The 26542-nt window shown below is 44.6% G+C and overlaps 1 long non-coding RNA gene across 2 annotated transcripts; it reads left to right on the forward strand.

Annotated features, from left to right (window-relative positions):
* Window positions 1-2396: 2396 nt before the first annotated feature.
* LOC132654702 (uncharacterized) lies at window positions 2397-24989 on the forward strand. Of its 2 annotated transcripts, XR_009592394.1 has the most exons (5): window positions 2397-2969; window positions 5452-5579; window positions 14271-14540; window positions 22512-22703; window positions 24810-24989. It is a non-coding gene; the product is annotated as an uncharacterized LOC132654702 (long non-coding RNA). The 2 variants fall into 2 exon arrangements; XR_009592395.1 differs by lacking the exon at window positions 14271-14540 and having other exon boundaries at window positions 2407-2969.
* Window positions 24990-26542: the final 1553 nt, after the last annotated feature.

Genomic DNA, 26542 nt, shown 5'->3' on the forward strand with positions numbered 1-26542 from the left:
GTTTTTTGGATTGTTTAAACGCACATAACTCTTCATGCCTCTTTGATTATAAATGAGTGTGCTCCAGGATCAGTACTTTGAAGAGAAATTAATGATAATTAACAAACACAGTCAAAACACTCTTCAGAAAGCCCATGTCCAATTTGCCTGCTACCAATAGCATATCAGCCAACCGGTCCTCAGCAATGCTGGTAGAGTCCTCTGGTTGCTTATACTTGTTCTGCAATTTGTCTCAAACTTTGGTTACGAATCTTGAAAACATCCATTCTTATCTTATCATATTATTGAAGAAAGGAGCCCACCTCTTCACAGTCTCACTGTTTATGCTTTTTTTTTTTAATCACTGTTAGCTTTATCCCAGGAAATCTTTCATTTCAGCCAGCCCATCCCAGTGTCCCTGCCTGTCCTCACAGCTTGATTCATGTCTTTCTCTAGACTTTCTCCAGACTTCTGACTTCTTGGAGTCCCAGTCCTCACTCTCTTTCAAGGCTGGTTGCAGATCTCTCCTTCGTGACATTTACCAGCGCTTCTTTGAACTTCCGTAAATGTCATTTGCTGTGACATTTTGTTTTAACTTAGAATTACCAGACACATAATAATAATATTAAAAATCTATTTATTAATTCTTAACTCTTTATGAACCATTGTGCTAAGTGCTTTTGTTGACATCATGTCACTTTTCATCTTTCCACTGTAAATGTTTGGATTAAAAAAAATATCTAGAGATTTGAGAACTAAAACCATCCGCTCAAGGCCACACGTGAGTGGCAGGCCAGAGACTCTAAGCCACATCTTTCTGCTGGAGATTCCAGCCACTCACCACCCCATGCTATGTCCTTCTCTTTCTTGAGTACTGTGGTCTGAGTACTACTCCACCTCAAAATCCATTTGTTGAAATTGATTTTCCATTCAATAGTATTGAGATGTGTGTTTCTTGGAAGGTGATGTACCCTGCCCTCACTAATGCAATTATTGTCCTTATAAAGGATGTTTGAGGAACATTATTAGCACCTTATACCACAAAGGGATGCAGCAAGAAGATGCATCCTCTAAGAATCCTGCCCTCAGTAGACTCGGTTGATAGTTTCATTTTGAACTTCCTAGCCCCCAGAATTATAAGAAGGAATATCTGTGGTTCATAAGCCACCTAGAACTTGGTATCTTATAATAGCATCCTCTGAATACCCAGACCTGAATATGAGACTGGACACAACATGGTAGATAATCGGTTATGGTGGTGATTGCCGACTAGTGTCCTTTCCAGGATCACATTCTAGGTGTGAATTATTAATCATTGATAGTGCCACAGCCCAGCATCTAAAGGATCAGGAAAGAACCATCTAATATTGTATGGGATGAACACCATGTCCACCTCTGCCCTGATACACTTATCTGATTCAAGTGCAATTTTAGATAAACAGGTAACCTAGGAGCTTGCATCCCATACCTGAAGGATAAAAGATAATTGAAATACTAAACTGTCATCAATCAAAGTGTCCCCGAGCTCTTACCCAGAAAACAAAGACAGGAATCAAGATGAGAGTAATGGCGTACAACAAGTGTTTAAGGAAAGAAAGTTTCCAGAAAGGTGAAGCCTGGGGAAGTAGACTTTGAAACAGGCGAGATAGGGACCGGTGAGGAAGGCACTGACAAAACTTGCACTAGGTCTTGGGACAGATTCTCGGCTCCTACAGCTTTCACAGGCTCAGGGTTCCCAGTGCTTTTTCTCTGTCAAATGGGGCTAATCATAGAGCACATCACTCAGGCTTACTAACATAGTTCAGTCTAATTAGGCCATTCCTGCGAGCACTTTGAACTGCATTACAGAAGGGAAGTGAGTGTGGCAAGGAAGTTATTATTAGTGGGGACGTGGGCTAGGCCTGTCTTAAACACTGAAGCTACTCTCTCATACCCAAGTTAGCCCCATGAAACGTTCACTGGCAGATCTCTGTACAAAGAGGTTTCTCTGTTTCTGAGCTGCAAAGATATTGGACTGGAAAGGAAAATTCTGCCTTAAGTATGGGAATGGTTGAAGATGATCATCCCTACTGGTATCAGAATAGGTAAAAGGCTTCATTACAGGAAACAAAACAAATAAGCCTGGAGATATGGGTGCTTAGGAAGCAGTGAGTCTATTCAGAGCCTGAAATGTAGCCAGTTTGGCCTTGAGCTAAAATGACCAAATCTATTAGAACATGTTTGCACAAAACTGTTAAGCAATGTAGGTTGTTTGTGTCTAAAAAACAAAGTCCACAGTAAGCACATTGTTCCCAGCATAATACTGAGGCTTTTCTCCCAGGGCTGGACCACTTTCCCCAGAAAACAAATCACGAAAAGGAATAAATTGCCAGCAACCTGAATGATGTGTTTCTGTGCTATCTGCTTCTTGTGGGACAGGGTGGGACCGTGTTTCACACTGCCAAGAGCACATGACTAAGGTCAATCTGTCAATGTTGTCAGAGAGAGGCAGAGTTTAGACTAACCCAGGGAAGGAATCTGTAACACAGAGAGGGAACAGGAAGCGACACAGGATTCATACGGATGCCGTGAAATCCCCATGCTGGAGGAACTTAAATACCAGCCCAAAGACTAGAGGAACTACTGCAACAGGCTAACCAGGACCATCAGCAGAGGGGCGACTGCGTCCTGCTCAGGACACCTCATGTCCCAACATGCGGCCGACGAACAGAGAATGAACCCGGACCCTGGAATGGGTTCCCAACCGCAAACATTTGGCACACTGTGGGTGCTGAAGTCAGAGCTGTGCTTCAACAACATTTCTTGAATAAGGATTAGCAGAGTTGGGGCTCGGACATCTTTTATTTACTTTAAAAATATCTTTTGAGAAATCAAACGTGTCTCAATTGGACAGGAAACAGAACATGCCCTGCTCTGAATTGCGTTCTTTCTTTTTCCTTTTTCCTGAGAATTCCATTAATCCTGGCTTTATGATTGGCTTAGGTGCCCAGGTATGTATGCCGACAAAGATTTTTTTTTAGATTAGAATTTAATTACAACAATTTCTCCCTGTCTTCCCTTCCCTCCAAACTCTCTCATACATCCCTCCCCACTCTCTTTCAAATTCATGCCCTATTTTTCTTTTTTTACAAATTGCTATTACATGCATATACATATACATTTCTAAATGCAACCTATTTGGTCTGTATAATGTTACCTGTATGTATGCTTTCAGGGCTGAATGTTTGGCATTGGGTGACCAACTGGGTGTTCTTCCATAGGGAAGACCGCCTCTCTTGTTCCCAGCTTTTCTCAGTTCAGCAAAGATTTTTTTCCCTCATTTGTTTATTTATTTATTCATTTCCTTTACATCCCTACTGAAGCCCCTTCTTCCTCTCTTCCTGGTCCCACCCTCCCACACTCTCAGTAAATTTTTTTCAAAGCATTAATAATAACAATAACAGTAACAATGACCAAAATATCAACAGCCACACCACCTTTGAGAGGTGCTTGCCGAACATGATTCTATTTGAACTTGGCCATCTTCCTTAAATACACTGAACAGATAAGTGGAACCAAAAACCTAAGAACAGCACTGTGTCTATGTCCAGCTACTTAATTATTTTGCTATACTCTCTGGTAAAGATTTGTTTATTTTCATCTTATATGTATAGGTATTTTGCCTGCATGTATGTTTGTGCAGCATGTGTGTGTCTGATGCCTGTGGAGGCCAGAAAAGGGTGTCAGATACCCCGGAGCAGGAGTTGCAGACAGCTGTGAGCTGCCGCATGGGTGCTGGGAGCCAAACTGTTCTAGACGGCTAAGCCACCTGGACAGCTCCAGCCTTCTGTTTGTATACTTGACACCTTACATTTCTTTTTCTCGCTAACATTTTCTCTTTTTTGCCCTCAATGACTCATGCACTGTGTTCCCAGCATCTTCCCCCTGCCCTTTTGCGTAGATGTGTTCTCGGGCTATTCCACAGCAGACAGACAGAGGGGACGCTGTCAGCTCATGTCTTGGTCACCAGCTGTGGAACCCTGTTACAGTCATCAAACCTGCTTCCTCACCTACAAATCGAGAGCGGTGCTGCCACCTCTGATGACTGCGAGGATGAAGGACAGTCGTGTTTATGTCTGCCTTACTTCGTAGTCCAGCACAGAGGAAACCCTTAGCACACACAGGTCACACCAGGGAGCAGCTTGGAGTTCTGTGTTATGTGTTTCCAAATACAGAAAATTTTACAGACTTCATGGTGATGACAGGGGTTGGCCTCCTGTTCAAACACTGAGGGTCACTTGGCAATATGTGAGTCTTCAGGACACTATGTCTTGGTTCAGGAGCCAGGGTCTACCCGAAACCTGGTGCTAGATGGGTACAATATATGAACTATACCAGAGCCATGGCAGGTGTTTGGCATTTATATGCTGTCAGGCATGTGTAGCTGATCTCTCTCTCCACCAAAGAATGCTGGAGTCTATGGGAAGCCAGCAGCAAATGGAATTCCGTAAAGTCCAGGAAGGAGGTGAGCAGAGAACTTCTAAAAATCACACAGCAATCTGAGTGTGAGTTCAGATTTATGTCACAATTCTAATAAATTGATTGGAGTAAAAATCACAGAACAATAAAAAGACTCAATGATCTTCAGATGCTGGGAATTATTCAGCAAAAATGCACCAAAAATACAGGGCCTTAGCTAAGTTTCTTCCCAAGTAACAAGGTTCTGGGATGGGTCTGCAGAGCCATGCTGAAGCTTGCGTATTTGATGGTGAGAAAGATGCCCAGCCCCAATATGTAAAGCAAGGACCACACCACTCAAGCAAAGTAGAGATGGAAATTTGTTTGCCAGAGTTCAAATGAAATGGAGTTATGCTATGACTCCATGAGCCACGCGCATTTAAAGTGTTACACAAACAGAAGTTGTATAAGCAGGTCCATTTCCACAGATGAAGACTGCCTCTTGTCTTTTAGTCTTTCCCCGACACCTGGCAGTGTGCTAGGGCGAACAGCTGACCTAGGTCCCAGGGATCAATCCCCAGAGAAGGTTTTCAGTTCTAAAACCAGAGCAAGCTGGAGCAAACATGAGTCGGTCAGAATACAGCATTCTCCTGTTTTAGCTGAGGCCCTGTGCCCCACTCTCTCATTTTCCCTTCCAAACCACAGCAGCATGTCTCCAGCCTGACTGCCCTTAGAACCATGGCAAACTCTAGCACTGATGTTCATTGCGCTGAGTCTTTTTGCAGGGGTAAAAAAAAAAAAAAAAAAAAAAAAGACATTGTAGTTTACAATCAAATGAAGTTAAGTGGTAGAAATCAGACCCTGATGTGGTCAGGAAGGTTTTGTTACAGAGGATACCCACAATCTTCACAGCTATAAAAACATGTCTCCCAATATGGTCCTTTTTTGTGTGTTCAAGGAACAAAAGACAGAGGAAGAGGCATCCAAGGTAGACGATCAGGGATTTAAATTTTTCTCTCTTATTTTATTCCAAAGGTCAATGCCTTTCACTGCTCTGTACCTTACTTAGTTTGTTGATCTTCAAAATGAGTGATGATGTCTGCGGCAAGCCACAGGGACCAACGAGAGAATCAATGTGCTGGGTTTTGTCTGATGCCTGCCTGGTGAGCCATCAACGAGTAATGTCTTTATCTACCTAAAGGGAAAATGACATAGTTCATTATGTAGGAAGATCCATATTTGGTGGGATGGAAAGGTTCCTTTCATAGCCATCAAAATCCTTCATCCAGAACAGTGGGCAATTGAGATTCTTCCCTGTCAGGTTCTTGAGAAGATACTGTCTTAAAATATGAGCCATAGACCTTGGTCAACACCTCTTAACGCTGTCATTTTGGATGTGTTCTTGGATCTCAAGATGGAGCGGACAAAGCTCTTCTTACCAGCAGAGATGAGAAGACAATGTTCTCTGGGCAAGACCATGCCAGGATTTGATTCTGTCTGTCACAGAGAGACGAGGGTGGAAAGGTGGCATCTGTGTGTGCCTAAACTTCTTATGCCTGTGTGAGAAGCCAGTTGCTGACACTCAGATGTGGCCTTGAAGAGGCCGGAACTGGCACCTCTGCCATAGGGTTAAGTCTATGATTCAGCTATGTGTACCCTGAAAGGCAGTTCCCTCTCCAATCCTGCACATCGTGTCAGAGGGATTCACAGTGAATCTTCCATGCTTCCCACTGAGGTGTTTTATAGACAAGAAGGCTTCGGCCTCCAGTCTTCCTATCTATTTATAGGTCAGCAAATTGGGTTCCCACTGTTTGGGATCGTATAAAAGGATAATGGCTGTTTCACCTTGCAGAACAGTATGTGCACGCCATGGACTGATTTCACTTATTCTCCTTCATCAAAAGAAGTGTAAGACAGTGTCATGTGAATTTTTCCAGGTCAAGAGGTATAGAAACACTTATATGTAACAGATAGGACACCAAGGAAGCAAAGAAACTATTCCATCTAAGCCTCCCTTGGTAAATCAGTGGATTACTCTCAGGAACATGGCCGAGGGATTACCTGTGGGAGAATGGGTGACTTAAAGGTAGCTGTCTCTGTCATCACTACAGGGGCCAGCTGTAGACTAATGTTTAGCCATCACTGTCTACAGGATAAACACTCATGTAGTTTCTGTGGGGAAGCAGAAATCCCCAGGGAGATCAACAACAGAATGATCTTCATGATTTTCAGAACCAACCAAGAGCTTTCTGCAATTCAAACTTCTGAGCTGCACACTGGGCTACAGGCTGTGCCTCTTAAGGATGCATGGCAGAGGATGGTGTGTTTCCACTTAGACTTCACATTGCCTTTTAGGAAGAACATTATCATCTTAAATGTAGAGTTTTCTTTCTTGCTTCAGAGGCTGAGACTCCTGACCTGTGTTTTCCCAGCCTCCCTGAAGATAGGGTAGCCATGGATCTGATGCTGAGCTGTAAGAGCGAGTCTGAAAATTTGTAAAGTTTTTGCTAGGCTGGCTATAAGCATGGACAGGTACCTCCCAACTCACTGCTTATCTCTGTGAGGCTCAAAGGGAGATCTGATACACAGAATTGCAGCCGCTACCTTGTGATCATGAGATGTTGGAAAAATTACAAGAGAATGCAAACATTTCTCTCCTTTCTCCTCTCTGTCTGTCTGTCTCTCTCTGTCTGTCTCTGTGTCTCTGTCTCTTTCTGTGTCTGTCTGTCTGTGTGTCTCTCTCTGTCTCATTTCTCGGTGTAGCTTTAGCTGGCCTAAAACTTGCTTTGTAGACCAGGCTGGCCTCGAACTCAGAGAGATCTATTTTCTTTTGCCTCCCAAGTGCTGGGATTAAAGGCATGTGCACTACCACCTGGTCAAAACCCTGTCTTAGGACTCTCTTTAAACTTGATACATGGAGAAAAAGATAAACTCTGAGGTGTTAGAGCCACTGCAAAGTGAATTCCTCTTACTCATACTGGGACACCTATCTGATGTGCCTTTCCTTTCTAAAGCTTTCTAAATATTTTAAAAAAAGAAATGTAGGAAGTTGGTTGGATAGGATGGGAAACATGGGGAAGAAAAAGAGGAAAGAGCTAAGACTTAGAAGCCTTCCTTGTTGGCTGTGGGAGGAGCAGGTCAGAGCAACCATGACTGACCTGTCCTGGGGAGGAAGGGTGCCTTTACATACAGCCCAGCCCTCCAGACTGGAATATAGCCCTATATGGCTCCTTCCAGTCCTACCTGCAGGTCCTCCTTTCTCTCCCCTCTCCACCTTTCCCACTGTTTTTTTCTAACCTAAATAGCAAGCATCTTAGAGAGTATCATTGCTTTAAATTTCAACAGAAAAGAATCAGAGCAATTAAGTAGACATAGAGGAATCATTAGAAATCCAACACATCACTCCAAGGTAACTTTTCCTCTTGAAATGTTTTGGCCCAGCCTCTAAGAGAGCTGTTGCCAAAACATCCACCCTATGGCTAGCTTCTTCTTAGTAAAAAGCTGTCTGTTGAGTGTGGAGTTCAGAAAAACCGAGGCTGGACCACTGGGATGATAGATAGTCCACGGCAAAGCAGGACATTGCCTCCTGGAACGATTAGCCAGAGGTCTGACGCATGGTCCCTGGTTACTTTTTTACGGCTTGAATAACACATTTCATGTAACCTGCCAAGCGCTTGCACAGCTTGAGGGACTTGCCCTGACTGGGGCAGGGATAGAATGAAGAAAGGACAGACACTGAAGGAGCAACAGACACACATACAGAGAAGAGCTAGAGGACTGTGCTCTCCGATGGAACAACCTCAGGCTCCCGGGAGCTCAGCCTGGTCGTTACATCCAGTTGAACAAGGAGGAGGTAGGGTTATTGCATGGATCAGAACAAACAGGTGGGGCATTGTGTATGGATAAGGAGGCAGGATTATTACACAGAGCTGGGCCAGGAGGCTCAGCTGATCTTAGTAGGAACAGCCTCATAGGAGAGCAGCCTTGAGGCCATAAACATCTGGGAGAGGGGGGAGACAGAACTATGGTGGAAATTTTCTGCACACATGGTCAACACTCAGACTTGATCTCCCAAGAAAGGCTTTGGCATGTCTCTGAGCCTCACCGGGGGAAGGCTTTGCCACTCCCATGGGGTTGAGGCACTGCTGGAGTCCTTAACATGGCCACGTTAACTGCACACATTCATTCAGAACTTCCTTCACTCAGGGCTTCCTCTGCCCCTCACAGCACCTATTCAAACTTGTCCCTAGGGGTGCACAGAGAATGGGGTAGGAGTATTATCCTGCCCTCTTGTGAAAGCAAAGCACCAACTTTGTTGCTCGAATTTGAAAGCCGGTGGCCACTGTTTCCATGTTTCTTGCTAGCTGATAAGCTCTTGACTCTAGACCCGAGAGTAAGATGCAGGGCTCACAGTCAGGCTGCCAGCCTGGGCTCCCTCAGTCATACTCCCAGAGCATCGACACGTGACAGGATCTCCTGTAGTGCAGGCTGGTTTCAAACTCATTACACAGCCAAGGGAGACCTTGAACTTCAGGTCCTCCTGCCTCTGTCTCCCAAGGGCTTGAAGGAGAGGTGCGTATCACCATACCCAGCAGCCTGTTTTCTTCAGAACCTTGCAAAATCTGCAGCGTACTGGTTTGGATCCGGAAACCTGCCTAGGGCACCGAGGAAATGAAGGAAGGAAAACACTCACAGATGCAAGTACGGAAAGGCTGGAGTCCGCTGGGGGGTGCACACTCTGCTAGAAGGGCACCCCGAACCTCAGCTTGCCTATTTTGCACAGCACAGGGGGAAGGGGCTGGCTACTCTTGGTAGGAGGTCTCTGGAGGGAGCAGCTCAGGCGGTAAACACCTGAGAGGAGGAGGAAGCTGTGGTTCTAGTCTTTGAACTCATTGATCACTCCCTTACAGTTGGACTCCTGAGGAAAGCTTTGCCTTCCCTCTGAGCCACCTTTTGTCATATGAGGATGTCTTTGCTAGTTTCCCACAGGGCTGAGGCTTTATCGTCCTCAACATTGGCATGCCTACATCAATAACACACATTTCCTCAGGACTCCCTCACATCAGGCCTTCCTCGGCTCCCAACAGGTGACCAGCTGGTTTTAAGTTGTTTTTGTTTGGAGTTTTGAAGTTTTGTTTTGTTTTATGTTGCAGACATTTTCCCAGACAGATAGAAGCAATTGCTTTTTTTCCGAATAGGCTTAAAGGTCTCTTTTGCATCAGCCTTTGGGCCTTTGGACTTCTTTTCAGCTACATATCACATTTAGAATCCATAGGGATCTGATCATGTTCACCCCAAGAGGATGTCACCATTGGTGTGCCTCTCACTGGGCCACTGAAGGAGCCTGAGTGTCAGACACTACTCTACACCACATCAGTCTTGGGGGCGACAGAGCTGACGTGTCAGGAACTGACTGAATGATCTCAGGCCATTGACAACAACCTGTTTCAGAACCTCTGCCTTTACCCAGACACTTCACCTGCAAACAGTCTTGAGGACTCTTGCAGGAGACACTGACAGAGTGGAAAGGACACCCCCATCTCCATCCACTTGCCTGCTTGGTGTCATTATTAGTCTCCACTTGAGAGGTGGATGTAGATTCTAAGATCAGTGGTCAGTTATCCCTAAAACTTTAAATGCCCTAAATTTCCGTAACCACTGTTTCTAGCACCAAGGGCATATGGACATGTTTTGGCCTGGTGCCCTCCCCTACACCTGAGCCTTCCATGGAGGGGCATCCAGGGATGAAATTAAAACCTGAATTCTTTCTCTCAACAGTATTTGTACTGAGAGAGCCTGGCTAAATAAGCCTGACCAACTTCATGACAATCTTCATTTTCTTGCTAGACAGAACAGGCCTAAGAGTTATAGGAAACAAACAAACAAACAAACAAACAAAAAACCAAAAAAACCCAAAAAAATGGCAACCAATCAGAAACAGCCAAGACATCTGGAGACAATAAGGTTGCTTAAGTTTGAAAAGCACCTAGTCCTGACCAGAGTCATATAGCATCCACGGGCACCAGCCAATCCCAATCCAGGTCACATAGCCACAGTAGGAATTCCCCTTTCTGGCTTTAAAAGGGGCCTTCAAGCTCCCCATGGGTTTGTCGCCATGTTGTAAAGGTGGTGACCCTAGCATGCTGGACTTCTGCAGAAAAAAAGCCCTTTGTTGTTTGCATGCTACTCAAGTCCAGGGTCATTCTTTCAGGCTATTCTGGACCCTAACACTACCATACTGATCACTTTTTCCCATACTCAGTCTTACATTAACAGTAATAGCACAGCAGTGAAATAGCAGCATCAGGTGACACCGGGAAGCAGCAATGAAGAAACAGAGTAAAGCTCAACAGTAGAGCCACTGACCATCCAATACCTGAGTTCCAGGCCGTGCCTCCCCATGCTCAACACAGCCGTTCACAAAGCTGCCTTCAATCTACTGCCTTATTGTCTAGGTAATGGAAGCAAACTGCAAAAAAGTTTTTGCAGTGAGGGTGAGAACATAGCTCATGGGGGGAGTGCTTCTCTAGCTAGCATACATGAGGCTCCGGGTTCCTTCCCCAGCTCTCTCTGCACACGCCTTTTTCTCTTCCGCACCGTAGTCAAAACAGTATTCTGGGTTGGCTCTTGGGAACCGAGGTCTCTTGAACTTTCTTAGCTACCTGACTGTAATAGTCTCCTGGGGACCGGAGAGATGGCTCAAAGGCTAAAAAGCATTTGCTGCTCTTACAGAAGACTCAGTTGGGTTCCCAACACCCTCATGGGAGATAACAACCACCCTTAACTCCAGTTCCAGGAGCCCTGATGCCATCTTCTGGCCTCTGCAGGCACTGTATCCACATGCTGCGTAGTCATGCATGCAGGCAAACACTCACACATATGAAATAAAAACAAATATTTGGGCTATGGAAAAGCATATGAGCAAAATATAGTATATAAAAACATTTAATGAAAGTTGAAAAATAAATCAAGTTTTAAATAATTAAATAAAATAATGACTCATGGGTAGCGCTTCCACGGTTTTTCCCTTTCTACCTAAAGCTCACCTCTTTCCCTCTCCCTCCTTTCCATGCTTATTTTAAATGGGAAGCTTAAGGTGCCATAACCTTCTCCTAGTGCTGTCAAAATAATTTTACTTCATCCTCAAACAAGGAACATCTTCTTTGACAACTTGGAGAAACTGATGCTGAAGGCGGCTGAGGGGTTCACCCTGGGTTGCGGTATATCGTAGATCTGGACCTTGACAAAGCCTTTTGCCCAGTCAACCCATTGCAGGTGCAACCGGGGTAGTGAGAGTTGCCATGGCCACAGCTGCCTGCGCTGCCCACACACACCCCTTCTGCCCAGGATCTTCTCTGTCCTCACTCAGATCCTTTCTGCTATCTTGGTCCCTTTGGGCTCTTCTGTTACACATCATGAAGACAGCATTGCACAGGGGAAAATGTGCTTGGGTTAGAGCCTGAAAGACTGTGGGTTTGCCTCCATGGGGCTTCTCATGAGCCCTAACACCCTCACATACAAAAAGAAGGTACCAACACCCCTAACCTCAAAGTCACAGTGTTCTCTGAGACCCAGATTTGACAGCGCTGATAAGCACATTGCATGAAGCTGTGTGCATACGTATGTGCTTGCCTACTGTGCTCTTTATCTCATTGCTGTGGCAAAAATACCTGAGCAAAAAGCAACCTAAAAAAGAAAGGGTTTGTTTTGGCTGATGGTTTGCATGTACAAGTCTGTTATGATGGGGAAAACTTGGCAGTAGGAAGGCTGGTCACACTGAGTCTGTAGTCAGGAAGCCAAGCAAGAGGAGCGCTGGTGCACAGCCCTTTCTTTTTATTCAGCCGGGAGCTCAGCCAATGGGATGTTGCTGTCAACATCCAAGGCTGGTCTCTTCCTACTTTAGACACCTCTGAAAAGTCTCATAGATGCACTCAGAAGTGTGTCTCCTACATGATTCTAAATCCTATCCAGTGAGCAATCAAGGCTCACATCACTCCCAGTGTACACGCCCTCCTGAGTTTTCTCCTCTCTTCTGACTTCATTGCTCTCCCTTTGTTGAGCAACCAAAACAGAACCCACAGTTCTTACTCATTTTGTGCTACCTAACTGCTATTTTTTGACTGCAGTGTTACAACATGCAAATTATTAAATGAGCTGCTAGCAGTAAAAAGGGAGAGATGTATAGGCTCTATAAGATAGTTCTAAGAAACTGGTTGATTCCTCCCCATCCACCTCAGACTTTCCACTAACCTACTGGATAAATACAGAAGTTCTAAGTCTCCAGCCCCACCTCTGTCAAAAGAGTAACAGTATCTACCTACTGAGGTGTTGTGAAGCCCAACTGAGATAGTCACTCCATTGCACTGTGCAGGCTTCTCAGCAGGCAGCAAGTGCTTAACACATTTCATCTGTCATTACCGTTCTGTTTGTTTGAGTCAGAGCCTCACTGTGTAGCTCAGACTGCCCTTGAACTTGAGACTCCCCTGCGTCAGCCTCAGGAGTTCTGGGATTGCATGTGTGCACCACCATTTCTTGTTGTCATTATTATTATTACTAATTTAGGGAATTGGAATTCATCAGTAGTTTAATTCTTCAAGTATATCCTCATTCAAAATTAAGGCCATGGCAATATAACTTTCCTTTTCATTCTGAAATGCTTCCCTAAAAAGGGAAGAGAAAGAGCAAAGCTGGAGCTAGCGCCAAGAAATCCTAAAAATGACCACTGTGAACAGCACATGATACCTGTAGGTGTACTTTTATCTACTTCATTGAGGGTTCTTATTCCTCTGCCTCCCTTCCAACCCCCACCCCCAACACTCGGTAGAAGAACAGGAAGGTTAGAAGGGAAAAGTGATGTAGACCTCTTTAGACTTAGTTCCTTGGGGGCAATTCCAATCTTTGAAGTCAGTATATCCAGTAGTACAGCTAACATTTCACCATATCACCACTTTAGGAGGTAAATGCAGAGTTCCCATGACTTACAGATGAGGAAAACTGACCACAGATAGGTTAAACAAATTTTCAAGACTCCAGAACTATCACTAGAATCAAGATCTAACCCCAGGCAGTCTGGCTTCAAGGTCAGCCTTCTATGTGGCATAGCCTAGCAAAAAAAAGGGGGAGGGGGATGGAAAAATCACTAAGTTTAATAGTGTATTTTTCATTAATAAACTTAAATTCTAGCAGTTGAACTTTAAGGTACCACTGGTCTATTAAAACAGGATCATTCATAGTTTCTGTTCTCCATTTTGAATTTATTTTCTACATTTATATGATCAGGATAATGTCCAATAAGCTTGGGCAGTCGGACATGAGGAGGAACAAGAGAAAGCAGCCCCTTGCTAATCACAGTGGCATAAGCAGACTCCTAAAGTGTCCTCATATCCAGAGTGAGACTCTTCTTTAAAAGAGGTGGGGCCTGGGACTGGCTTTCAGCTGCCAGAGAGCATGGCCAACATGGCTGTTACAGAAGGAGGCACTCTCCCACCAGCCTTGAAGAAGTAAGACAGCATGCTGTTGTGGGCCTGAGACCCAGGGCACTCAACGATACTGAGGGTAGCCCCTAGTTGATAGCCAGTGATGATGCAGGGGCTTCAGCCTTGCAACGGAAAGAAACAGGAGCCAACTAACTCATGTGAACTTGGCAGAACAGCCCAAACTGCAGAAAGGGACAGGCCACCTGTACTCTAATACCAGGCTTATGAGACCCTGGGGCAGGATCCAGTTGAGTCATGTGCCAGCAGGCTCCTGACCCACGCTGTTGACTCAACAGACACGTGCTGTTTGAAGCTGCTTGCCTGTGATGCTTTTGCACGCAGCAAGAAAAAACAAATATGTGCTATTTTTGTTGGTAGATAAACTGGACATGACAAGACTGGATAACACCAGAGTGGAGACCTGACTTGGCAATACAAAGTGCTATTTCCCAGGAGCTCAATTTAAAATGTAAAAGACAAGGGCTAGAGAGAGGTCTCAACAGCTGAGAGCACTCCTTGTTCTTGTGGAGGGCCTGAGTTCAGGTCCCAGCACCAACACGGTACCGTGGTGTAAAACATCAAGCATTCCCGGCCCTCTTCTGGCCTCCAAGGACACTGAACACATGTGGTCCACAGACTTTTATACAGGTAAGAGAACTGTACCCGTAAGATGATACATATTTTTTAAATATGAAAGGCAAATTAGAGGCAGGTTCCCTGTCTAGGAAGGAATTCAGCTGCTAATGCAAAGAAACAAAGAAATGTTCTATCCACTGGAGCGGATATTAATCTCAAGTAAAAATTTTGGTTCTTTTCTAAGCTTGTCAACTCAAAGAGCAGAGGATACTCCAAAAGGCATCTCCTTCATTCACGTGGCTTTAAGAAGGGCTCTGCCTAAGTTATATTGAATGACAACGCATCTGCGTGAACTAAACTCCTTTGGTGTCACGGTGACTTAAAAACCTACCTCAGAAAATTCTTCTCTGTCCATTCAAAGCTCTCCTTCCTAAGGCTGCTTTCCTCTGGCACACTCACAGATGTGACAGGAAACTGGCATCAAATACACAGTAACACTTAATATATCTGAAGGCAGATAAATCCTTCTTAATGCTTGTCTTCCCAGGGCCCAAATCCTCTCCTTCCATCCCATCTCTCCAGTTCCCCGAAGTCTCCTATAAAGGTTTTGTGCTACTTGCTTCCTTGGCCTTTGCCAGAGGGTGTTAAACTCCAACCACAGGAAGTAATAATGTTCTATCAGGATGATGGCGTCAGGAGGGTGGTTAGAGACTCTAGCTCCTAGGATTATATAGAAATAAAAAGATCAGCAGCAAGAACAAACAAACAAATAAACAAATGAACAAAATCCAGGGAATCATGAAAGAACCAGGAGCTGGTGCAAATTCTTCTTAGGGAATTAAGCAGGTGCTGGCAGACATAAGTAGGCACAATAAGAATTACTCCAGAAAAGAAACTTTGCCATGGCATTATTTAAAAACAAAACAAACAAACAAAAAAACCAAAAAACATTTTTCAAGGAGTCATAGAAAGACGGGGCACTAACTTTGATGAGTGGTTCTCCACATTGGTTCCAGAGCTCTGCACATCAGATCTCCTTGTGCACTTCCTAGCACTGACCTGAAAGAGCTGTACCAAACCAGGGCTTCAGACAAAGGAAATTACACTTGAACAGAGTTAAAAGTCTAACCTCAAGGTATCAGTGGGGGTAGACTATCTCAAAAGACTTTAAAGACTCAAGCCTTTTTAAAAAAACTTCTGTCATTGCCAGTAATCATTAGCACGCCCCAGCTTATGGGCTTCATTCATGCCTCTGTCTCTACATGACTTTCTATCCTGTGTCTGGTTTTGAGCATCTCTTCCTATTTATTGTTCTAAAGGTGCCAGTCAGACTGGGTTAAGGGACCCACTCAGTGAGAGTGTGGCTTCAGCTTGACTGGTTGTTTCTACCTTGTTTCTGCATAATTCCCATTTTGAGAACCTGTGATGGTTGTGAATTTTGGTGTGCTGTAATCAAAATGTTACATAATTTTGGAACTCCCACATCTCTCCCACAACATGGTGATACTAGACAATGGGGCTGTGGGAGCTGATAGGGTCCTAGAAGGGACTTGAGAGAGCTTCTCTCCTCTTCTGCCTCCTGAGGGCACATCGAGAACTTGGCCCTTGCTGAACACCAAATCAAGCAGCACTGTTATCTTTGAATTCCCAGCTTCAAACAAGATACAAATATCTTTGTTTATGAAGCTCCCAGCCAGTGGGCGTTTTGTTACGAACACTGAGCAGACTAGGATGCCAGGTGTAGCTAAGATGCAGTTATGAGTGTGAACGCTTTGGCTTTCCCCAGCACCTGTGCAATTGGAGGCCATGTCAGCAATGATGTGAACATGAGAGCTGGAAATGTAGCTTGGTGACAGAGAACTTGCCTAGCATGTACAAGGCCCCTGGTTCAGTGATTTCCATCACTGGGTGAGGGTGGGGGAAACACAGATGATTCTGATAATAGCAGTTTTGAGAGCAGTTGGTTTTGGTGTAACTGAGGGATGTCCTAGTTCAGAAGTTTATAAAAATAATGGGATCTCCTCAGCAGGACTCAAAACTTCCTGGAAGAAGGACTGGGCTAATAACCTCACATAATCAGGCCTATGTGGTTTTTGGCACAAAATCATTGTTTTGCATGAATGCATTTGTATTAATATGCAAATGTATGTATGTATGAGTATATAAACGTATGCCTTGCATTTGCAGATCTGGGCCTGAAATATGATTGTTTTAGACACTGGGTTTAGATCACAGTACACAAAGCAACCCGTCCTGCTGAGAGAGCAGATCCCTTCCCTGCAACAATACAAAGGCTCCTGAGGGACATCACCTGGAAATCCAAACAAAACCCAGGGATTCAATCTGATCGCAGATCCAGAAGTGGAAAGTCAGGGTTCAAGGTCACAGTGCAGGAAAACACACTAAGTCTTCAGCCCACAGGAAGCAGAGAGGCCATCCTCAGAGGACAGGTTTCCGGCTTCCCTTCCACTCTGCTGGATAAACACACCTGCCTCTGATGCTATATGAAGATCCTGGATTTTAGTGCCGTCAGCAGAACTTCCTGGCTGTCTGGGAAGCTTTCGGCTGTATCCTTCCAACTTGCAGTGTTTTTATTGCAGTGTGGCCTAGAGGCTCTGACTGTCTCTGGGGGCACAGTAAACAAAGGGACATGCAAAGAACGTAAGAGCTTCAAAACACCCGTGCAAAGAACCCCGTGGAAAACTCAGTGACGCAGCCTGCTTCAGGGACCGCACTGTGGCCCGGAGCCTGGGCTCTGTTCTTCTGGAAGGAATCATGCAGCAACGGTTGCTTCTTCTTCGAGGGCTGAAGGTTCTTAGACAATATCCCGACTTTGAATGCACTTGTCTCATCGAGATGTATGCCCAGTGGTTGAGCAGAACAAGCGAGGCAGTGCCTTTTTCTTTTTTAAATAAGGATTTTTCTGACTTAAACACACCTGAAGAAATACAAATAATACTGTTTTCCTGACTTTTTTATTTTGTTTTGTTTTTGCTTTTTGTTTTCCAAGATGCTGTTTCTCTGTGTAGCCCTGGCTGTCCTAGATTCGCTTTGTAGACCAGGCTGGCCTTGAACTCAAGAGATCCACTCGCCTCTGCCTGTCTGAGTGCCAGGATCACAGGCATGGTGGCCCTGCTTTTATTATTATTCATTTTTATGTGGCCTTGTACATTCTTAAAAGTTTCACAGAGAAATTGGACCACTTCAGTAATGAAACCTTGCTCCGATTCTGTTCCTGTTCCATCATGTACTTTGGGACCTGAGCTGTTCATATATGGTGTAGTTACCATACCTAAGACGAGTACCACCAGAGAGCTGCATGTCTGCAGGCATATTTCTATCTTCTCTAAGGCATTCTAAGGCAACTTTGGCCACCTCCTTCCACAAAACAAACCTCCATGCTGTTCCCCGAGCTTCACCCTCTTCCACTTCAGTTTTCACCCTTCTCCTTGCCTATACCCAACTCACACAGCAAGGGACAAGCTTTGTGTTTTTCTGACCCCATGACCAATACTCACAAACTTCATAGTTCAAATCCAACAGGCACAGCTTCTGTTTCCAAAGGTGGGCGAGCAGAGGCCTGGCTCTTAAGTTCACCTTGGCCTTCATTCTTCACATGGAGCAAACAGTTGTACCTGAAGAAGAAAGCCTAACCCAGAGCAGGGGGATGATTGCTGGAAAATGAATGGGCTCCTGGATAGAAGCCATGTTTTGAGGCACACTGATAGACCATTTATGCCTTTCCCAGCCCTCTCTAAAGTAAGAGCCCCAAGACAATGCATGCTAAAATAAAAGAGATAGGTATCCTGGAGGGAAAAAAAATCCACGAAACTCTGAGTTCTAAAATCCCGATGATCTATTGAAAGATTAGTCACCATGATGGATGGCAAAGCCAAGCAGAGAAGGGTAGGGAAAATGTTCCCTGTAACTGAGCTGAGCACTTCCTCTGCCCTTTAATTGAATACAATATTCAGTCCAATTGGGGTGAAGGGGTCAGTGGAAAGTGAGCCCGGAATTATGGCTCTATGAAATCATGTTTGCTTCCTGACTAGATTCATTAACGAGCAGATCTACTCAGATGCTGTGATATGTGGTAGTCATGCAAACAAAGCGTGAACACCTGAGATCTTTCTGGTAGATCCTCTCAGCACTGTCAGTAGCATGAAGTCAGGGAAGCTCTCACAAAGCATGGTGTGATCGACAAAGAATTCCAGCTATTTCCCACAGCTTGATGAGTGTATTTTAATTAGAAGTTTTGGAATTGAGTGCATGATATTCCAAAGAAGACACATTTACTCATGGGGTTTTAAAACTCCTTTCTGAGCCTCATGCTGTGTTTGCCTCTTCTGCACATAATGATTTATCATTTCTTCTTTCTTCCGGTCCTTTTGAAGGCTTACTCCTGTGTGTGTGTGTGTGTGTGTGTGTGTGTGTGTGTGTGTGTGTTTACCTTTTTATGAGCTGTCTCTCTCGAATTTCCTGTCATGGAGTCAGAGGATACATTTTTATTTTGTAATAAGGTTACTTAAATCACTTCCTCCATCTCTCTCTGGAGAGCTGGGTTTCAGTGAAAACATTTCCCTTTGTAGCTAGCTAGCCTTGCTTTTGGGCTGGGGGAGGGAAGGAAAGAAGCTCTTGTCACACGGTGGCCTGGCAGCAGCAGAGAACATGCATACCAAGGGAGATTAAGAACAAGTTGGGAGAGTGGGTGTCATGGGGCTCTGTACTTTCAAACAGCAGGCTTCTCTCCCTCTCCGTCTTTCCCTCAGCTTCCTGGGGAACATAGCGGCTGTAGGGTTGGACTTGGCTCCATTTCTCTGCTTCTGGGGCAGTGTGAGCAGAGCCCTCAGAGACAGAGCGATTGCTTTTATCCCTTTTGAAAATATTTATAGCTAAACACTGGCAATCGCCTTGGGAAGCAGGCCTATAAATTTCCTCTTGACTCCCACCACTCCCTATCTCGAAACTCAAGATGAATCAAATCCTATAGTGAGGAGAAGGGAGGAAGAAGCTTTCGGGGAAATCTGACAGTGATCACTTCCCTTCCGGGCAGCTCTCCAGTCTAACCTGAACCACTTGGTTGGGCCAGGGTGACTGCTCATGGCAAAGAAAGCACCAATGCTGCAGGGCAGTGTAGTGCCCAACCTGAGATGGCTCTGGGACATTCCACCCTGCTTTACGCAGAATGACCCTTCTCTTCTCAGGCTGAGGTGTGTGCCATCAGCCTGGATAACCCCCTCCAAAAGAACAGTGGGAAAAGAGACCATGCAGAGACGCAGACGCTCAGCACCACTGGGGCTTTGTGGAAATACCAGGCCTCATTCATGTTGAGACTTTCTTCTGTTCACACAGGCATGAAATGTCACATGCCATCTTGGTGTTGAGGCAGGACTTACATCTGAGAGGAGGCTTGAATGGCTCAGGGCATCCTGGAGGCTTCTCACCCAGCATGTCTATGGGAGAGTGTCAGAACTGGGAAAGGGTCATGGTAACCCATGTTTTTCTTTTGGCCTTGCCTCTTATCAGTTGTGATATAGGAAAGTCACTGAAATTATCTGGAAAATAGAAATAATAATGTCTATCTCACAAAGTGATTGTAAGAAGTAAGTGAGGCAATGTACACAGGGCTCTCGCAGAAACTCAGGCATGGGTTGACCTCACTGAAATTTAGTTTGTCACTGGCCCCGTCCTAATGGTGGTGTGATGGTTTCCAGGCCAGCTCAGACTGCTGTGACGTCAGTGTTTTCAAGGGCTATCCTTAATGCACAACAACCTAGCAGGTCAGGCCAAACACCTTCTCTTCAGGAGGTCTACACCACATTAATACATATGGTGTATGTCCAGTCCTTGGCTGGACTCACGTGCCACACAGTCAGTGTCCCTCATCATCTGCTCATGGGGCCTGAATGGTGAGCTTTCTACACACCTGGCTGTAATGGGTCCGCTTTTCATAATAACATTGTAACTTTCATTTTATTTTCTCATTTTCCTAGCTGTCCAGGACATAAAATCAGAGTTAGTGGTGACTATTTTTTTCTTAGTCTAAAGAAATAGAAGCAGACAACATTTTTTCAAACCTTTTGAGGCTTCTAATCACTCCCCACTGTCTTCAAGAGCAGCTAGGTGGGGATTCTCAGATCTGCCTTTGTGTGGTCTTGGGCAGAGAGCTGGATTTGTTCCGACTGTCAAAGATTTCACTGGATGTTGTTTCTACACGCCTGTCCTGGTGTGTGCTAGAAGAGGGGACTTCATCCCACGAAGAGGGTCCTGAACACTGGAGCTGCTCACCAAACCCATCTCAAACGTAGTCTAAGAGAACTCCTCTATCAGTGGTTCTCAACCTTCCCAATGCTGCGACCCTTTAACAAAGCCCCACATGTTGTGGTGACCCCAACCATAAATTATTTCATTGCTACTTCATAACTGTAATTTTGCTACTGATGTAAATTGTAATGTAAACATCTGATGTGCAGAATATCTGATATGTGACCCACAGGCTGAGAACCACGTTCCTGTATGTGACCACCTCAAAATGCCAGGATTTACAGCCTGCTTCTTCTCCACACTAACCAAGACTCCTGCTCAGGTCTTACTTTGTCCTCCTATCTAAACTCTAAACGTGGTAATAATGTCTTCAAACCCACTAGTCTTGAGAGAGGATTTCTGATGGCTGAACAGACAGAGAAGACAGTTAATTTAGTAACCTGGCATTAAATGTTGGTCCTGTCTGACTCACAAGATGGTCTGGTCTTTGGGAGATGGAGAAAAGCCTGTTGCAAAGTAAAATGGAAACCCTGATCTCTAGAGGATCAGCCCCTTTGTTGCCCAGCTTAAACCTGTAGTCTTCTGGGCTGTGATTGGATGGAAGGAATTTAGGCTGACAAATTCCAGGAGATCCTCCCCCAACTTAACTCCCATCCCCACCCATGACCAGAAATAAAATCGCTCTCTGGGAACCAGTCTCATTTTGAAGGGCATGTGGTTTCAGTGAGATGCCATTGACAGTCTCCTTCATAGCCTGAAGTCCTGGAGCCTGTAAGAGCACTACAGTATTACCACCAAAACACACCATTTCTGTATTCCTCGACAGAGCGATCATCAGTTACCACCAAAGCAATGCCCTTAAGCTATTGGACAATCATCTTCATATTGGGGATTGGCTTGACTTCCTTGAATGTGTGTAAAAGGCTCTGCCCAGGGCGAGCTCTGCACTAAGAACTGGGATGCATTCTTACCAGTGGCTATTGTAGGTTTCTGTGCAAAAGCTGTTAGGATGGAAGGAATAGGAAAGATGGGACAGATATAGGGTCAGCTGCTACAGTCCTCAGTTAATATTCTACGTATTCTATAACCTGGAGGACAATTTGCCAAATGCCAAATGCAAATTGAGAAATTCTACAGTGAAAAAAAAAATCTGTAAACTTCAGGGAAAAGTCTAACAAAGACCAATATGATGCCTTCCATGCCTCACTTCTTGCTTTGCCTGAATAAGCCTACTTCAGATGTAAAGCGCCACTGGTCAGTGTCTTATGTAAGCTCTTTTGCATCACCTCTACAATCTCACTTTATAAGGTGGCTAACGAGAAACACACTTCCTTAGGCTGTCTCCTTCATGCACAAATCTCTTTAGAGCAGTGGTTTTCAACCTTCCTGATGCTGCAATCCTCTCATACAGTTACTTCTTCATGTCGTTTTTGACCTCCAACCATAAAATTATTTTTTTGCCTCCTCATAATTATAACTTTACTACTGTTAGAATCAGAATGTGAATATCTGATATGCAGAATATCTGACATGAGATCCCTGTGAAAGTGACATTTGACCTCCCTCCCCAAGGGTTCACAATTCACGTGTTGAGAAACTCTGCTCCAGAGACAGGATGGGTAGAGGTGACGGAGGGAAAGCAAGTAGTCCCTGCATTGTACAACAATGGGCTGCCGAGCCCAAGGTCTTCAGTCCAAAGGATCATTGGCTATTTCTGCAATCTCTTCCTCATGTCAATTACAAAACTGAAAATCCCTTTCCTCTTTCTCTCTACTCAAGAATGTCTGCTATTGTTTGAGAGTAAAGACAAATGCAGTTTCCTCAACTTAAACTGAAAAGATGGACAGGCTCCTCTAAGTGAAAATGTAGAATGACCCATGACCAGGTGTGGCTCATCCAGCAACCAGTGACCAGGTGTGGCTCACCCATCAACCAGTGAAAGGTGTGGTTCATCCAGCAACCAATGATCAGGTATGGTTCAGCCTATCACTACTCCATATGTTGACTGTCTTGCCCGGAGGTGCGTGTGTAAAAATCTCCCCAAAGAGATTTTATTTCTAAGCCACCAGAGCTGTAGACGTTATGACATGTCCATCCTGACAGTCATCCTGATTGGTCTATATATCCTCCTGCAGGTGATTACTATCAAGTATATAGAATACCGATGGTCCTCACTAACTTAATTGGGGATAATTCCTAGGTCATAGACTGTTAGGTCAAACCATACAAACTACCAACAGCCAAAGATCTTTGACTCATGACCAGAAAGTTTCATATGGTTGAACGTCTTAAGAGAGGCATGTGTGGGAAAGGATGAAATCCTAGGATAGTGGGCAGGAAACCAGCAGGCCGATGGCCTGGCGTTTGGGGAAACTGTGGGTGGAGGTGGACCTGGGAATCCGTTCTTAGTCGGCTTTACCGTGCGTGCACTGGCTGCATGCACTTGGTGAAGTTTTTCCATCCCTACCTTGGCTTCCGTATGTGCCACAGCTGACACAGCAACTGTGTTTGGAGGATTCAATGATAAAACTTTCAAAGTCATAACTGCCTCTTGGCAGATATCAACTATTAGTTTTAGCATGTTTTTTGTTACTTCTGGGCAAATGCGATACCCCCATTCGTTAACACGCTGGTGCCTTCTTCATACATAGTCGATGTTCCATCTTGTAACTCATTTCAGTAGCTGTACTCCCTAAGAGTCCAGGGGGTTATTAAAAATAGGAGCCATCATTCAGTTACATTTCAGCACACTGAGAAAAGGTCTCTTTTCATTTGTGTGTTCATCCACAGAGACTGCAATCACCAACTCTCAAAGCCAATTAGAGTCAGTGAAGTACCCACAGACATAAAATTAATGAAATTTTCTGAGATAATTGTTTTCTAGAAAGCACAAGGTAACTAGAGAGGCACAGACTCAAATGATATGACTAGCTTCATCAGCTTCTCGGTCCCTAGGGCCAGGCTAGGCTTATTCCCTCTCCTCTATATTTTAAGGGGGGGTTACTTCCTTTAAATTTGATGGATTGCTAAATCCTGGCCCACAGTATCTTAGGAAGGTCATTTGGGCTCATTCATCTGCATCTAGGCAGATTCATGCCACAAGTAACGCAGAAAAGATGGGTAGCTACACTACCTGAGCAGTCCAGGAAGCCCGCCCCTCATTCTTCTCCGTTGCTGGAAGCAAGGCTATTTTAACTGAGCTGTGGTCAAGGGAAAGCTTGGAGGCAGGAGTGTAAAGGAGTAAAGGCTGTCTTAAAGGATAAGCAACAGCTTCCCCGTTCGCAGGAAACAGAAGCCTGAGAGGAGGAGCATGATCGGAGGGGAACAGATCTCTTCTTCCATAAAAGCAGCTGTTTAGCTGGTGTGACCTTTTCGATCACTCTTAGCTCCAAACTTTGAGAATTCAAGGACGTGGGAGCCTTGCGGACATCTCCCTTCTAAATTTTTTGCCTGTTCTACTCTATATTCATCCACTAACATCCTAGGAGCAGACACCAAAGCCTAACCAGGCCCCTCCCTGCTTTGTACTCATAGAGGGTCTCCATCAGGTGCCTGCACAACACAATTCAAAAGCAATTTGGGCCAGGTGCTGTGATTGATAGCTCAAGGCTGAGAACACAGTGCTCCATAACATGGTACCATCTCATGCTGACACTTTGAACTGAAGGAAACTGAAAGGACCTTGGACCTGAATCCTTTGACCTACCCCTGCCCCATTTTCTCTTGTTCACTTTCTTTCTCAAAACAGACCAGCGGAAGAATTCCTCTTCTCCAAGATGGTTCATGGAAACTATGCCCTTTCTTTCCCAAAGCCAGCAATAACACCTTGAAATGTCACTCTAGCCCCATGGTTCTCAACCTTCCTAGTGCTGGGACCCTTTAATATAGTTCTTCATGTTGTAGTGACTCCAACCATAAAATTATTTCATTGATATTTCATAACTAATTTTGGTGCTGATATGAATTATAATGTAAATATCTGTGTTTTCTGATGGTCTTAGGTGACCCCTGTGAAGGAGTTGTTCAATCCCCAGGTTGAGAACTGCTGCTCTAACCTTCCCTTGTCTTTCTGTGTAGGAGCCAGTAATCAAGACGGCCTGTAGCCTGCTGGTCATGAGACTTTCTCCTTCCCGAGCTGCCCTGACCCATCCCCAGAAGGAACTCCACACAGAGAGGCCAAGAAACACCTGAACACACAGGCCTATATGAATCCCACTGAGGCAATCCCCATTAAATCATTCCTCTTGCTTCATCACATTTCTACATGGATGTCTATTCACCGAACATAAAAAGCTTTCTCCTGGTTTTCCTTTTCTTTTTTTCTTTTTTGATATTCACTTCTGAACACTCTACATTGCATAGAGCCTTATTATGTTTTTCTCTTGTGAATCTGTCTTTGTCAGCTCTTATTTTCAGACCTGACTAGCAACCTTAAGAGTGTTGAGGAAACTTACCTAAAAACACCTGTCTGGATAACAAAGCTGTTGCATAATATCACCTTGTAATGCCCACTTGTCATCAAAATATCAGCCTGCCTTTCTATGTCTCTGATCAGGGACTCTGATTCATCTAAGCATTTGTCTGTGTTATCCCACTGAGCTCTGCAGTAACTGCCTACAGGAGGAGGTGCCAGTCCTATTCTGTGTATAAGGATGCTGAAGTTCAAAGCTCAAAGACATTAGAGCCCAAGTTCATACAACTGAAAACACACGGTGTGATGGACCTTAAAAGAGGTGCCTGCCTCTAAAGATGGAATCCTCTTCATTTTTAACATATTCCTGCTGTAGGCCTCTTAGGGTCAAACACAGACCTCTCATGGTTCTTTGGGCCTCCTCTTGGTGCCGGGTACCCAGCTGAGCAAGAACTTGAACCTAGTTTCCATTTCTCTATTGATCATTTAGAGCTATGAAGTCAGTTGGACTGTACATATGACCTCCAACAGCTGCCCTGCCTATTTCTGAGCTTCATCATCTTATTATTCTGCTTGTACTAGCATCCATGACTGCTGTGCACCAAACAGAAAGGCAGGAACTATTAGTTTGGGGAAACTATCACAGGTATGAAATGAATGTAGAAAATTTGGCTCTCGGCCTGATGAAACTTGAGGAATCAAGAAAGCACATGTTGTTGGCCAAGTTTGGAGAGTTGTCAAAAGATGTGTGGCTCCTTAGCCCCTGTTGCACATTCTTTGGCTGCTTGGCAGCCTGGTTAATGTATAGCATTAACTTTAACTTTCGGTCCTGTTAGCATCCCAGGGTTGTTGACTATGCCGAGGTACTTGGTAATTCATCTTACTCAACCTTTTCACAGCTCAGTAAGCATGCATTTATTATCATAGACATCACGCTAATGTTTAACAAACACAGCTGGCATCTTCACAGGCTTTGTGGTCTCCATTCTTGCTCACCTGTCATCCAATATAAAATGTGTATACAAATAAACAATTCACGCAGAGGTGATGTTTTCCCTTGTCTCAGGAAAACCAGTCAAGGCTCAAGTTGGTTTAGAAGAGAAGATTCCCTGTGGTTAGACTCTGAGTAACTGGGATTCCCAGCCCTCGTGGGGCCTCCTCCCATTCAAGATCCACAGGATCACAGCCTTCCTGACAGTTCCTGTAGTAATAGCAGCACCACTTCTCATTCCCTCGGGATATGTGTCTACAGTTTGTACAGCACCCTTTCCTGTGTTTATAGTCTGTGGTTGCTGGTTCAGCAGGTTGCTAAGTCACGTGAACAGTCGCTCCTGTTACACAGAAGCTTATGCTAGGGTTTATTCAATCCTTTTGTTTTTTCTTGCACTTTTGTTGTTGT

Source organism: Meriones unguiculatus, chromosome 6 (genome assembly GCF_030254825.1).
Source record: "Meriones unguiculatus strain TT.TT164.6M chromosome 6, Bangor_MerUng_6.1, whole genome shotgun sequence".
NCBI classification, from domain to species: domain Eukaryota; kingdom Metazoa; phylum Chordata; class Mammalia; order Rodentia; family Muridae; genus Meriones; species Meriones unguiculatus.